At 43.2% G+C, this 13994-nt stretch overlaps 1 protein-coding gene across 2 annotated transcripts in view; it reads right to left on the bottom strand.

Moving 5' to 3' along the window:
• LOC122807137 (ninjurin-1-like) overlaps positions 1-13994 on the bottom strand; it is a 514013-nt gene that overhangs the window by 28801 nt on the left and 471218 nt on the right. Inside the window, exon 4 of one of the 2 annotated variants that reach the window (XM_044078144.1) lies at positions 5063-5139. The exons of the other annotated variant lie outside the window; for it this stretch is intronic. The gene's annotated coding sequence lies outside the window, so the exon portion shown is untranslated. Of the gene's footprint in view, positions 1-5062; positions 5140-13994 lie in introns of those variants that run through there. 2 annotated transcript variants of the gene reach the window in all.

The raw sequence follows: 13994 nt of genomic DNA, 5'->3' as shown, positions 1-13994 counted from the left end.
GAAACATCGACGCTTACCTCATCGACACCAAAGCATCGACCGTTCAGAACATCGACAATCCAGGTAAGTGATTTTCCCCCTTACAGGACCCATGGTAGCACTTAGGACCCATGGTAGCGACTGTTGAGAATTTGCGTTGTCCATAGCGTCGCACTAGTGAAACAAGTGCTACCATGGGTCCTGTAAGGGGGAAAATCGCTTACCTGGATTGTCGATGTTCTGAACGGTCGATGCTTTGGTGTCGATGAGGTAAGCGTCGATGTTTCGGCTGTCGACGGATTCACATGAACCCCTAAAAACACAGTCTTCCAGGTCAAAAACTTTAAATCAACCTTAGTAGAAGGCTCAAAAGGAGGCAAAACTATTGTCTGTAAAACCATAGGAAGGTCCCAAGGTAGATCAGGATCCTTAATAGGAGGACGAAGAAAAAAGTACCTTTTAAAAAGGCCTTGCACAACTTAGACGAGGCTAAAGAGAATGAATTTTCCCTAAAGTGAAAGCTGGAAATGGTTGCTAATTGCACTTTCAATGTACAGAAGCTAGCTCCATTATGAAAAATGGATGCCAGAAAAATCTAAGACAGCACAAACAGGAGCTGTAAAAAGGTCCAGACCTCTTCTACTTGCTATTACACATTTTCCTAGTGGATGGTTTGTGCGCTGCAAACAGAAGCTTCCTAACTGGGGATGAAAACATGGGAGTTCTAGCCATCATTGGAACTGGAGTAACCAAACGGTTAAATTCAGGTTCAGAAGATCTGGGTGGGGGGGTCCCGATGGGTGGGACAGAAGATCTAGAAAGGGATCCAGAGTCCATGGTGGACAAACCAGTTGAGAACAAAGGAAAGGAAACTATACTTGTCGAGGCTAAAAGAGAGCAATGAGGATTACTTTGCACTTCAACCTCTGAGTTTTTTGCAGAAACTTGGGAATGAGAAGAAAAGCAGGATAGGCACAAAGGAGACCAGGGAGCCAAGCATGGACTACAGTGTCTCTCAGTGACTGTCCCTGAGGAAGGATTAGGGCAAAGAACTTACTGCACTTGGTGTTGGAAGGAGACACAAAGATTGCAGCAAGGTTGACCCCATTTCTGGAAGATCATATTTGTCACTGAAGTATTTAGAGATCACTCTTGAGGCATCAGAATGGTTCTGCTGAGCCTGTCTACCAGGATGTTTGACTTCCCTGGAATGTGCATTGTTATGAGAAAGTGGTTGGAAAAGATCACCCACTGACACAACCTCATGTCCTCTCAACACAAGGGGTAAGACTTGGTTCCTCCCTGTTTGCTGATGTACCAGACCACTGACATGCCGTCTGTCTGAACTGCAATGGTCCTGGTTGGAAGAGATGACTGAAGGGCCTGCAACGCAAGAAGCACTGCTATCATCTACAGGACATTTATGTGCAAATTGGTCTCTAGAGAGGACCACATGCCTTGGACTGTCTGTCCCAGATAATGCTGCCCCCCACCCAAACTGAGAGGCGTCCGTGGTCACTGTGGCGTTTGGAGGAAGAAGGATGAAAGGTCGACCCTGTTCGAGGTCCCCCAATTAGAGGCAACAGAGAAGAGATTGTTTGCATGCTCAAAAGATTCTGATCAGGTGATTCAGAGGATACCAAAGAAAGGACCATTAGACCACCAAGGTCCATTGAAGTACTCTCATATGAAGGTGTGCTACTGGAACAAGAGTAATCATGGCAGCCATGGACCACAAGGCTCTTAGAACAAAACCTGCTGGAGGGAGAAGGAATATTCAAGATTTTCTTGATATGGATTCTCAAGGTGGAGATTCTGTCTGGAGGGAAAAGAGCTAAGGAATGAGTGGTGTCCAGGTGAGCCCCGGTGAAATCTGTTATCTGTTTTGGTTAAAGGTGAGACTTTTTGACATTGATGGAGATGCCCAAGGTTAAGGCTAGTTGGAATTAACAGTCTCTGCATTTTAGGACTTGATGCCTGGTGGAAGCAGTTAGGCCAATAGTCCGGATAGGGAAACACCTGGAATCCTTGCAGTATCAGGTAAGCTGCCACTACTGACATGCATTTGATGAACACCCTGGGGCCTCTGGTGAGACTAAAGCTGTGTACTCTGAACTGGTAGTAGTTGGCTCCCAGCCAAAAGTGGAAGAACCTTTTGGAGTGCATGTTCATCTGGACATGATAGTACGTGTCTTGATGGTCTACAGAGCACATCCAGTTGTCCTTCTGCAGGAAGGGCAGAATGGACTGAAACATGAACATTCGGAAAATTGAATTGGCTACAGATTCGTTGATGGTCGTAAGGTCCAAATGGGCCTGAGGTCCCCTGTTTTTTTGGGCACTAAAAAGAATCTGGAGTAGATGCCTGATCCGAGTTAGTCTAGTGGAACACTTTGGATAACTATTTTTGTGAGCGGCTTTGAAATCTCTAAGGTTGCAGCCTCTCTTTGATTAGATGGGACATCAGGGAGGTTCTTGTTTGGACAGAGGTTCTGGAAAAAGAGTATTAAATAACCTCAAGATATAATTTTTAACACCCAACAATCATTTGTGATGGCTTCCCAGGCTGTTGGGTGTAAAGAGAAATGTCCCCCGACTGCCTCCAGAGATGAACAGTCAGGGAATCCTTCAGGATCACTGATTGGGCCTGTGCGAGAAGGTATCCTGAGACCCTTGGTTCATTGGACCCCCCTCTGCTGCAAGGGTGGCACTTGCTATTAGGACCATTTCCCCAGCTGCCTCTGGAGGGAAGGTCTCCCTGTGAATCCTGAAAAGGACCTTGAGATCAGTGAAACCACAGCTTTTTACTCCCACACTGGCTCCTAGAAAAGGCTCATTGTGGGGTACCAAAGCGGATTCCGATGGCAGACAAATTCTTTCCATTTTTTTCACTTTGGAAGAGTGTGTCTTTGACAGCTGGACCAAATAGAGTCAATCCGTCAAAAGGGGCGTTGGTGAAAGACACCTTACAGGGTTCTAAGAAATCACACAGCTGCATCCAGACATGGCATCTAATTGCAATACCTGAACAAGCCTCGCTTGAGGTACCTTCTGCAGCATGAGAAATTAACCTCACTGACATGTTAGAAATGGATTGTAGGTTGGCCATCCTGCGGAAAAAGCTCTTCTGTTCCTTGGCACACATGGACCCTGGGACACAACTAGATATTTCCTTGACTAAGTCCCTCTGTAGCCTGGTTACAAATTCCAAACAATTCAATGCTAGCAATACGAAGGTCGCTGAAGCATATACCCTCTTACCAAACCTGTCCAAAGGCCTAGACTCTCTGTTAGGGGGATGGATGGTGGAGCTTTGCTGGGCCAGCTCCTTTTTGGTGGCTGCTGCAACCACCAAGGCATTGACAGGAACACTTTTTGTCCAGTGGGGTTTGTCTAACAGGGTGCTAAGGATCTTGTCTGGGCATTTAGGAATGGGGTCCACTGTGTCCAGCTCCCTACACATCCTGCGAGACACAAGGTCAATAAGAAGAATCACAGGGTGACACCCAAGAAGTAGATGGGCCCAACAAAAAAGATCCCAAAAACACCAATTCTACCAGGTTAGAGATCTTTGCAGACCAACCACCCTTTTGGTGAAGGATCTCCATGAAGTCCCCAAAGGAGACATGCACAGGTGATGATCTAGGGGACCCTTCCCCTTCATCAATATTGATGTCCTCAGTGAGGGATTCCAAAGGGGAACCCAAGTGCCTCCTTTTGCACTGGCACTTCTCAGGGACCTCCTTGGTGAGGTTCTCCTGGGAGGTGTCAGAAGATTTGGGGTGCTCCACAGGGGAAGCAGTCTGGAAATCTTTCTGGGTAGGCTGTCCTGGAGGTGACATGGCAGATGGCTCTGGCACAAAATCTGCCGGGGTGGGTGGGTTCAGAAGCAGGAAGAGTTGAGGCTCTTCTGGGCCTAGAAAAAACCCTTTCCACCACCTTGAATACCAAGGGAGATCAAGATATTGAGGGTAACCCCACTGGAGTCAAAGCTGTTGAAACGGAAGCTCCAAGAATCCCCATCACCCCCAGATCAAAGTGAGGAGTTGGAGAGGAGCTATCAAGCGCTGAAGCCCCAGGGGGAAGAAACAGCTCCAAAAGCTTCATAGCTGACATTAACCATTTGGACCCAACACTGAAGCTATGGATCTGAAAACCACTCTGCTCAAAAATGGTCGGAGCCAGGTAAGTCAGGCAAACCACTGGAGTCAAGGTAATTGTACCATAGCCCTGTGATAGAGTACCTAGAGGAGACTAGAGATCACATGGGAATACTGGGTTCTAAACAGACAGGGCAGCCTGAGAGTTCATGTCATTTCTAAAAATGACATGCCTTTGTTGATGTTAACTGCAGTTTTGATGAGTTATGTCACTTATGAAAGTGAGTCTCATGCCTTCAATGATGCCCACTGCAAGGTGAATTTTACATCATGCTGCTGGGCTTGCAACATGTGGCTAGGGAAAAAAATCCTTATGGTTGCTTAACACATGGCCTTTCTTGGTTGACTCTTGCCCTTGGTGAAGAAGAAATAAATAGAATATTTTGCTAAAATGTGTGTGTGTGTGTATGTGTGTGTGTGTGTGTGTGGGGGCTGGCCAATGGTCAAAATGTAAGAAGGAAGAAAAAGCTGAAAATGAATCTGGAGAATATATTTCCAAGTATTAGGCCTTGTCTGGTAGAAGTAAAGATGCTGTCATGGGTAAGATATTTAAAATTATCAACAGTTTACATTCTGTCTTTATGAATATAAAAACTAGAGTTTTCAGAATCACAAATTTGAATGAGTTTGTATTTTCAAAGTGTAAATAAAATACATAAAAAATGAATTTACTGACATATATTTGAATAGAATGCACCTTTTTATAGCTTTATTAGACACTGTTTTCAGTTCTTATACTGCTTCTGTCGCAAAGCACTGAAATGGTGATGAAATCTAAATACTCACTGGTCCTTCAATATGGTTGTCCAGTCAGGGCAAACTCAGAGAAGCAGTCACCCATAAGCAGTTCTGAGTGGTACTCAACTTGACTACAGTAGCACCTGTGGAATCAAGTCTCAGAGAGACTAAACCATCTACAAGGAACAAGAACTGCTGAACATTTGGGTGTCTTCCTCATACTATGGGGTGGTGCTTTTTCTTGCTGCACAGTAGCGCTGGCCTAGAAGAAGAGGAATAAACTAAGGTGGAGGTTCAGAAAAGTCATTTTATGTAGTCAGTCTATACTCTTTCAATATTTGCAGTTTCCACAAGGTCTCTGGAATCCTGACAAAAATTAACGCCAAATGTGGGATACAAAATATCCTGCCTTGGTTCATCTACAAAGGAGGACTAAATGAGCCATGCTATCTAATATAGAAACATCCCCTAGTCCATTGCCTCAACTGTAGTATCAGTGTTATATATGACAGGCCATGAGGCAGTTACTGAAATCTTTTTCCAATGACTCCTGAAAATCGGGGAACTCCGTCAGCTTTTCCTATGGCTGGTGCTCAGAAGAGGACCAAAACTGGGACAACTGAGACAAATAATAGACTAATAACTAAACTGCTCATGGTGTTATAATAACTGATACTTTTGGTTGGGAATGTCATGTAAACATACAAAGAAATGTTACAGCATAATAATTTACCTCAAAATGCTGCACTATTCTCCTTCCCTAGTACAAAACAGTGATAAGACCAGTGCTACAGTATGGTTTTGTTTTTAGTTCTTATAATGTGAACAATATAAATAAGCTTAAGTGCCTCAAAAAACATTTTAATAAAATAATGAGATCAGTTAGAACCTTAAATATGAAGATCGTTTGAGGGAGTTAAAGTGTTATTCATTCTACTACAAACAATGTCACGGCTGATTTAAAATTTCTACACAATGAGCTCAAATATATAAACTTACATATAACTTTTAACTCGCACTCTAAACCTACCAGAAATAATCTACCAGTTTGCTACATCTGAAATCATGTTTAACCAGAACAAGTTCTTTATTACACATGCAGGGAAAGTACAGTAAAAAGGCACTATAGTCCCTGTTACTATGACGGACCAAGCAGATCATACATAAAACTCTCCTGAAATGAGAAGCCAAAATGCCTCGGCACTCCAGTCAGGGGTCTGTAGTTGTAAGAATATAGATACTTCCAGACTTTATAAATGAAATATTTTTGGACAAGTTCAATAAATGAGATGATCTAGCAGTCCCTATTCTTCAAATCCAAATAATGAGAGAGTCTTTTTTGGGAGGAAAGTAGACATACTACAGGCTAGTCCATAGAGAGCTTCATAAGCATAACTGCCTTTCTAACAGTGCTGTCATCCAGAAGGGAATTATATGGAGAGGAGTTCTTATTCTTGTTACCATTCATAGAAAGAAGGATTCTCAAAACCTTCCTCCTAGGACTGACTGCAGGAAAAAGACACTCTCCCCTACACCTGGGGTGGCCTGTGCTCACAAAGTGGCAGTGATGGGCCCCTGCACCAAATACAGTATATGCTGCTAGTAGTACTAGGCTCTGAGAAGTCATTATAGGGCTTTGCATTAGCATTTCATTCTGCCCCTAACAGTGTACTCCAAAGCCTACAAGTCCAAGTCCTGACATGGGCTAAAACACTGGACACAATAAAATGCTTTCTTAGTGCCATTTTAATGTGAATTACATTTTAAGAGTTTTCTATCCATTGTAACATCCAGTTTACAATATCCTTTTCTGATACCACCCCAGCGCGCGCACACACACACACACACACACCTTCCCCACCTTCATATATTCTTGCATTAATTTTCCTGTGCCTGCTTCATCCACCTGAAGATCATGGTCACTCAGCAGGCAGAAGTCAGAAAAAACTAAGAATCTAATCCTAGATAGAAGGCCAGCTCTGATAAGTCCTTCTTTATCTATCTGAACTGATTATATAATTCAGAAGAAATCATTTCTACAACCCAAATCAGTACTTCATTAAAAAGCAATTATAGAAGGTATTTTTATGTTCCCAGCTGACAAGCCTAACATTTAACAGACCTGTCAGTTGGAAACAATAAAAAAGTTGATAAAAATGCTAGTCTTGTCATGTGGAAATATTAAAAAAATCTATAATTCTTATAACTGCTAAATGCCAGAGGAGGACACGGCTGGTATAATGGTTGAGGTATTTGCCTAAAGTACAAGGTATAGGGTTTAATCCTAAATTCTGATCAATGCCTGTCTTGAGTTTGTATGACCTTACCATGTCTGTGTGGGGGGGTTCATCCACATGCTGGGTGTTTCCACCTCAAACTCACCCAAAACTGGAGAGTGTCATGGGTAGCAGCACAGAGTTTAGGTCTGCCTAGCAGGAGAACATTTGTGAAGATCAACTGTTTCAGGCATCAACTGTGGTGCATAGTTATCCTCTACAGAGAACATAAATCACAGACTGCACACCATGTCAGGGCTAGCTACTCAGTGATGTAAAAACTGGCTCTACTAGATTTGGTTATATGAATATAACAACAAAATAAATTGATGCCCAAGCTACAGCGTACATAAGGTAAAATAATGATAAAAAGCTCTGAAACTATTCATAGGGCTCAATGGGTCTATATTAGAACGCCGAACTCTTAAAACGGTGACTTTTCTAATATCGACCCCTATTCAGTGAACACTTAAAATATCGAACATGCAGAACAGTGAATTTTTTCCCAGGGGAAAAATTTGCAGTTCTGAAACACATACACACAACACAAGCACACCAAAAAAAACAGCAATCCACACACACGCACACACACACACACACACTTAAAATCCTACATCTAACCCTACACTAAACTGTACATACACTACTATCTATCCTCTTACCTTAACCCTAACCCTAAGGTCCATCACTATCACACACTCACCTTACCCGCGCCCTAACCCTAACTCACCTACCCTGCCCTAACCCTAACATCCGTGACAATCATGCACATACCTGACCCACGCCCTAACTCACCTAACCTGTGCCTTAACCCTCACGTCCACACAATTGCACACGTACCTGAACCCGACCTGTAACTTTCCACCACAATGCTTAAAATAGCAAAGCGACAGAAATGGCCAACCAAATTCTTTCCCTAGGAAAAAATTCGGTATTCTGCAGCTTCGCTATTTTCAGCATTCGCTGAATAGGGGTCGATATTAGAACATTCAAAAAAAACTTCATAAATCTGATGCAGGTATGACTCAACTTCAACTGGTACATAGCTCACTCACTCACTCAATAGCTTTATCAAATGCTGCACCCCCCCCCCCCAAAAAAAAAAAAAAAACAAAAAAAAAAACAATACAGTTAATTATGTACAGAAAGCTCCAATACTTCTTCATCCATCTACTATCACACACTGAATATATTATGATGTCCATCGGTGCCAAAGGAAAATTAGAGAGGACCCAAAAGCTGGGTGGAAGGGGTGAGATGATATTCAGTACCTCTACAGGTTAGCAACCCAACACTTAGGGGGAGGCAAAATGAGTTGAACAGTAAAGGAGTAAGAATTGATGATCAGCAGTGGGATTCAAGGTTCTCACTTGTCAGCCAAGCCGTTAAGGGTGCTCACAAGCGGTGAGAGGCACTGAAGAATGATGATGTCTTGCTTCTAGCAGCACTCGTTAGGATGGCACTTCGCTTCTGCATTCAGAGATATGGAACTAGGTGATGAATCCTCACTGCAGGAAAAGAATGTAAGGGACAGGAAAGAGCAGAGGACAATGTAATAACTGCAAACTCTGAAGAGGAAGCAGGAAGAGAATTCTCAGGCTTGGTTTCTGGAGCCCTTGCATTGGGCTTGTCTGGCTTCTTGTCAGAGTTTTTTTGATAGATCCTCCACCTCCTGATCCTTCTACTGGACCAAAATCACAACAATCAGGTGATGGCCTATGATTTACAAATGTCTTTATTTAACTGTGTTAGTCTGCTTAGTTTCACTAAGCCAGAAGGTCCTTTACACTGGACAGCCATAATGAGATGCATGCTATGTAATACAAACCTAAGTACATTACTTACTAGAGTAGCATTATATCTAAACAATGAGTCTTTGGGAAGACATGGAAGTAGGAGTATCTAGAAAAATAAGTAAACCTAAGCAACATTGACTATTGTGCCACTGTATCTCCCCGTCAGCTGGGGTGTCTTCTGTTTGGAGTCATGTCCTCCATGTATTAATGTGGGTTTTCCTGGCTGCACCAGTTTACTCCCACACTCCAAAGAGATGCAGTCAATGGACTATATACTCTAAATTGGCCATAGGTGTATGTGTGGGTTGGGGAGGTGTATGGGCACAGGGGTAACAACATTGTCCCATAAAGTGGAAAGACTTTGTTACGGAAATAGAAACAAAGACCTTCTTAATGACATTGTCACTAGGGTGAACTGTTAAAAATGACAACTGCCAAGAGCATAAACAGGCAAACTGCAAATATACCATAACAGGCTAATTTTCATCAGCTCCTTAATATTCTTCTTATTCTTTTTTTTTTTTCTTTTTTACTGCAGCACAAAATATTTAGCAGAATTTGCAGTACTGAAAAAGTAGTTTCCAGAAACATACACTGTCTGGTGCAAAGGGGAAGGGGTGCTACACTTGTAGGACTTACACCCTTGAGGATGATGTTCTTCAGTGTACAAGCTGGTACATAATATTAAAAATTCTGTTACAACATTCACTGTGATCAGGCTGCATGTAAAAGAGGCAGTACGTAGGTTGTTCCTGATTAGGATTACTGGCCTTGTGTGGTAGTGCAGTAGTTAGCTTTGTCCCATCACAGCAAGAGGTTCTCCGGTTGGATTCTTGGCTGGGGTGCCTTCTGTGCGCAGTCTGCATGTCCTCCCTGCGGTCATGTGGGTTTTCTCTGGGTGCTGCAGTTTCATCCCACATTCCAAAGACATGCAGTAAGTGGAAGGAATGGACACTCTAAATTGGCCATAGGTGAGTGTGTGCACAAGAGTGCGTGGTGTGAATAAACTACCGAAGCAGGGCTAGCCACCTGGTGGTGTAAACCTTGGTTCGAGATGATTGTCACTGTGGAAGTGCCACCCCGATCCCATGTGCAAAATGAGAAAGGGGTTAAGGATGGGTGGATTTCAAGAGAAACTAGAGCTTCAGTTATTATTATTAGGCTTCAAACACATGAAATTTACACTGACATATGTCAGGAACTGTGTCATATACTGGTAATAACTTGGGACCAAGCATACATACATGGAAGGCCAGCAAACCTGAGAACTACAGCCATGTCAAAGAGCATAGAAAATAAATACTATAATGATAAAATTAATGTTTAATATATTTATTTCAATTGAGAAGCCATTTCCCTTTAGCTAGTTACACAAGAGACCACTTCCTAATGGCAAACTTAGAAGTTTAGACCTGACACACCAATGCTTTAATGTCTTCAGCAGTACTAGGCAGAGAACCAGCATTTATACTGGAAGATGAGAAATGAAAATCATAGACTGTGATAAGTGGGCCAAAAAGTTTACTTAGCAGATCAGACTGCTAAAAAAAAATAAGATGGCTTAGTAGGATGAGGAACTGCAAATTCAGAGAAATGTTTGAGGAAAGTACAGTTGTGTACACCTACCATAAATGTAGATGTTCGAGTGTCTTCACTGTTGCAGTCATAACTGTAGGGTGCTCCTGCCGGCAGGCAGCCCGAGGTCGGCCAGAATCCCAAAGTCTGGGTCCGGCGTCGGCTGTACAATCCAGTACCCTGACGTCAGTACGCTCTGGTACATAACCCTCAGCCGACGCCATTTCTCCAGCCTTTCTTGCCCTAGATGTCAGAAGTCCCCAATAGATCATAAATGAATCCCACTAGGAAACACAAATACACCACAAAAGAGAGAAAAAGAGGGGATAGGAGGGAGGGAAACACCGACTGCAACAGTGAAGACACTCGAACATTTACATTTATGGTAGGTGTACACAACTGTACTATGTTCATCGTGTTTCACTGTTGCAGTCATAACTGTAGGGTGGAATCCCAAAGCAATGAAAAAGGGGGGGAGGTTTAGATAGAAGAAGGGGCAGCAAGAAGACCCTGCAAAACAGCAGAGGCAAAGCCTGCCCTGGTCTTAGAATACAAAGGGAGATTGTAGTGCTTGGAAAAAGTATGCACAGAACTCCAAGTGGCAGCTTCCAAGATATCCTTGGTAGGAACTCCCCTGAGAAAAACTGTAGAAGTAGCAGCTGCTCTAGTAGAATGACTTCTCACAGTACCTGGAAAATGTTTCCCATGATGAGTGTAACAAAACCTTATTCCATAAGAAATCCATTTGGAAATAGTTTGTTTGGAAATAGCCTTTCCAAGAGAACTGGAAGCAAAAGAAACAAACAATTGGTTAGATTTTCTGAACTCTTTAGTCTTGTCCAAATAAAATCGTAACTGTCTGTGCACGTCCAAGGAGAGCAAAATCCTTTCCCCTTTATTCTGAGGATTAGGAAAGAAGGTAGGAAGGTGAATTGTTTGATTCAAAGCCACTTTCGAAATCACCTTAGGCATGAAAGTAGGATTGGTCCTCAAGGATACTCTGTCCTGGTGGAAAATAAGGTATGGTTCCACAGCCATGAGAGCTTGCAACTCTGAGACCCTTCTGGCAGAAGTCAAAGCTAACAAAAGAGCTGTCTTCCAAGACAAAAACTTAATATCTGAAGATGCAGCAGGCTCAAAAGGAGGCAAAGTAAGTTTTTCTAAAACATAATTAAGATCCCAAGCAGGAACAGGAGGGGTCCTGGGAGGCCTTAAATTCTTAGCCCCTCTCAAGAATTGTCTCACCAAAGGATGAGAAAAAACAGTGGGATCAGTATTGAAATGAGCAGAAATAGCAGAAGCATGAATCTTAATGGAAGAAAAGGAAAGTCCATTAGACAAAAGATCCGAGAGGTAAAGCAAAATAGAAGAGAGATCAGGTACCAGGGGGTCCAAGCCTCGGTCCCGCATCCAGATGCAAAATCTCTTCCATTTAGAGGCATAGGATTTCCTAGTGCTAGGCCGTCTAGCTTCCGAAAGAACATCCAAAACTTGTTTGGGAAGACTAGAAGAAATCAAATTCCTTTGAACAGCCAAGCTGTCAGGCAAAGGGTCTTGAGATTGGAATGTAGCAACTGACCCTGATGCTGGGACAGAAGAGAAGGGTTCAGAGGAAGAATCCAAGGAGGCTCCAAGAACAGGTGCTTTAAAGTTGGATACCAAAACTGTCGAGGCCAATTTGGAGCAATCAAGATGAGGAACTTGGGCTTGTCCTGTTTTATCTTTAGTAATACCCGAGGAAGTAGAGGAAGAGGAGGGAAGGCATATCCCAAAAGGTTTCTCCAGCTGAAGGACAGGGCATCCACTTTCCAAGCTGTTTTGTGGAATGACCTGGTGCAAAAGAGAGGCAGCTGATGATTGAGGTGGGATGCAAACAGATCTATCTGGGGGCATCCCCAAATTGCAGTAATCCTGTTGAATAAGTTGGTGTCTAGCATCCATTCGTGAGGATCTAAAATGTTCCTGCTCAGGCTGTCTGCTAAGAGATTCTGTTCTCCTGGTATGAATTGTGCCTGGAGATGTAGATTCAGATTTAGAGCCGTGTCCCATAAAGCCATAGCTAGTCTGCAAAGGGGGTACGAATGAGAACCCCCCTGCTTGTTTATGTACCACATGACTGTGGTGTTGTCTGTGCGTATCAAAAGAGGTCCTGGATGCAAAAGGTTCTTGAAGGCTAGAAGAGCATTTTGAACTGCCAACATTTCCTTCAGATTGATGTGCCAGTGAAGATGATCCTTTGTCCAGGTTCCCTGCTGGCAATTGCCTAGAAAATGTGCTCCCCAAGCATAATCCGAGGCGTCCGTGGTTATGATTTGAGAAGGTTGAGGAAGACGGAAAGGCTTTCCTTCGTTTAAAGCACACACCCTGGACCACCAAAGGAACTCCTTCTGGAGGCAGGGGATCAGAGGAATCAGAGTGCCCAGATCGTGGAAATGCTGCGACCATACACTTTTCAGATACCATTGAAGCTTTCTCATATGAAGCCTTGCATTTGGGATCAACAGAATGCAGGAAGCCATGTAGCCCAGTGCCTGCAGGAATTTCCTTGCAGTGAGCTGAGGTAGAGTTGCCAAAGTCTTGAAAATTGAAGCCAGCTGTATTTGCTTTTCTGTAGTGAGGAAGGCCCTTTGTAAGGTTGTATTTAAGAGGGCTCCCAGAAATACCATTTGTTGAAAAGGGATCAAATGTGACTTTTTTGTGTTCACTGAAAATCCCAGTAGAAGGAGGAGACGTTGAACAAAATCAAGATGTTGAAGTAAAAGATCCTTGCTGTCTGCCTGAATAAGGCAGTCGTCCAAATAGGGGTAAATATGAATCCCCTGGAGTCTGCAATAAGCCACTACTGGTGCCAGGCATTTGGTAAAGATTCTGGGCGCAGTAGATAAACTAAAGGGCAGTACAGAGAATTGAAAGTGTCTCGAACCTGAGGAATTTCCTGCGTTCCTGCCTGATGGGAATGTGTAAATAAGCTTCCTTTAGGTCCAATGTCACCATCCAGGCGTCCTGAGAGAGCATTGGAATCAGCTGCTGCAGAGTAAGCATCTTGAATTTTGGAATTTCCAAAAAGGTGTTTAACACAGAAAGGTCCAGAATAGGTCTCCATGAGCTTTGTTTTCTTGGAACCAGAAACAGTCTTGAATAAAAACCTTTTCCCATCTCTGAGAGTGGAACAGGCTCTATGGCTCTCATGGCCTGAAGAGCATCCACTTGATTTAAGGCCTCTGACCATTGATGTTTTGGCAGATCTGGCCAACCAAAAGCCCTTGGCAAGGTATGAAAGTGGAATTTGTAGCCTTTTAAAATCACGTCCAATACCCATTTGTCCTGGGTAATATGAGTCCAATTTCTGTAAAAAAGAGAAAGTTTTCCTCCGAGAGGGGCATCCAGGTAAAGAGGTCCTGTAGCCCAACCGAGAGAGTCATTGAGTTTGCTTTCTTTGAGATTGGGATCTGTCTTCTCCCCTTCTAGGT

The sequence above is a fragment of the Protopterus annectens genome, chromosome 7.part0 (assembly GCF_019279795.1).
Source record: "Protopterus annectens isolate FY-2018-M chromosome 7.part0, PAN1.0, whole genome shotgun sequence".
Classification (NCBI taxonomy): domain Eukaryota; kingdom Metazoa; phylum Chordata; order Ceratodontiformes; family Protopteridae; genus Protopterus; species Protopterus annectens.
Note: the sequence above shows the minus strand (reverse complement) of the source record. Positions and strands in the feature narration are given on the sequence as shown.